Source organism: Octodon degus, unplaced genomic scaffold (genome assembly GCF_000260255.1).
Source record: "Octodon degus isolate 3935 unplaced genomic scaffold, OctDeg1.0 scaffold00113, whole genome shotgun sequence".
Classification (NCBI taxonomy): domain Eukaryota; kingdom Metazoa; phylum Chordata; class Mammalia; order Rodentia; family Octodontidae; genus Octodon; species Octodon degus.
In genome coordinates this window covers 8,213,168-8,215,104 of record NW_004524689.1, presented here as the reverse complement: position 1 = coordinate 8,215,104, position 1,937 = coordinate 8,213,168, and positions in this window count along the sequence as shown.

Here is a 1,937-nt window from a genome sequence, read left to right as displayed (position 1 = left end):
TCATCCGTCGACCGCTTAATCTCGGCCTAGACGAGCCTGCGGACTCCGAGCTCAGTCAGTTGGAACCAGCTACTCCTTCGGTCGCAACTGTCTCACGGTTCTGCCCTTTGAAAGACGCCGCAGCACGCTATTTTACTGCTGGCTCGTCCCAAGACGATGACGTAAGAGCCTCGGAACCTCCGCTGCATCATGGGAGCTGTAGTTTCCGCGAGAGCGGACTACAGCAGGCGGGCGGGGGCGGGGCGGGGCGGGGCGGAGCCGAGCCTCCCGCTGTCAAGGGGCAAGAAAAAACTCGGGAGGATTCCAGGTTCCCTTATTTGGTTTGTTGCCCCAGAATCTGCCAATCCCTTAATCCTGACTTGAATCTTGTGATTTTTTTTTTTTTTTTTTTTTTTTTTTAAGAAAGGCGCCCTCAGGAGGACCAGACCATTAGGGGCAATGACTCATCTAGGAAGACCGGCAGGCTGGGGCCAGCTGCCCTTCTGTTGCCTTTGTGGAGGTCAGGACAGCTGTAGCAACGTACTAGGCCGACAGGGTGACTTCCCAAGCTCGTGTCAGTCACTGGACCTCTCAGTATGTGCCAGGCACCAGGCGACAAGCCTCAGCAGGGAAGCTCGGAGCCACTGCTGAGTGGTTATTGAGCCCCCACAATGCAGCAGGTGAAAACTGAGACGTGCCCCAAGACTTGGTGTGAAAAAGAATGTAAACCATCTCATTATTATTTCTATATTATGGATAAATTGGGTTAAATAATATAATTATCTAAATTTGTGCCTGGTTTGTTTTTACTTTTAAAATTGTGGCTTCTAAATAAAATTAATGAAAAAAAAAACAAATAAAAAATAAAATTGTGGGCTGGTGAGATGGCTCAGTGGTCTAAAGCACCTCCTTAGAACAAGCTTAGTCAAAGCACAGGGACCACGGTGCAATCCCCCAGCACCACATGCCAGCCAGCCCCGCCCCCTGGTGGGCTGAGCTGGCCACACACACACACACATAAAATAAAAATTTTTTAAAAATTAAAAAATAAAAAATAAAATTGTGGCTTCTAAACCAGGCAAGTAGCATACGCTTGTAATCCCAGTGCTCTGAGAGGCTAAGACGGGAGGATTGCAAGTTCAAGCCCAGCTGGGAATTTACTAAGATCCTATTTTCAAAGGCCTGGGTTGAGCTCAGTGTAAGGGCCTGGGTTCCCTCCCCATTACAAACAAAAATGTAATCACTAGAAAAATTTAAATCACATTTGCATTTGTGGCCCACGTTGTATTTCTATTAAACAGCACTGCCTCAGCAGGTAGTTAGACATGAATGGGTCTGGGGAACCAATGGAAGAGTCCGAAACAGCATGCGTGGGGCCGGTGAGATAGCTCAGCAGAATAAAGCAACTGCTTAGGCAAGCTTAGACAAAGCACAGGACCTCAGTTCAATCCCGGGCACCACATGCCTCGCCAGCCCCACCCCCAGGGCTGGCTGAGCCGGCCAGAGTCCAAGTATAGTACACACACCTTAATCCCAGCACTGGGGAGACTGAAAGCAGGAAGATCACCACGAGTCTGAGCTGCTTTAGTGACACCCTGCAACAGCCAAATACATAGAGACAGACGGGATGGGGCAAGACTATAATCATTTCTGAGGTCTCAAGCCCAAAGCTGTCTCACAGGATACAGTGACATTATGCGCATCCCTATTGATATTCAGCCACCTGGCCATCTAGTTCAAAACAAAGCACACAGCATTCCTGGTTACTAAAGCCCACAACCCAGTGATACTAGGAAAAGAAATGTTTTTTAAAGACTAAAGACTCTCCTGGCTTAGGCTGAGACCTGATTTAAATTAAGAATTTACCCTTTTGGCTGAGTGTAGGGGAGAACACCTGTAATCCCAGCACTTAGGAGGATGAGGCAAAAAGATCACAAATTTGAGCCTAGCTTTAGCAA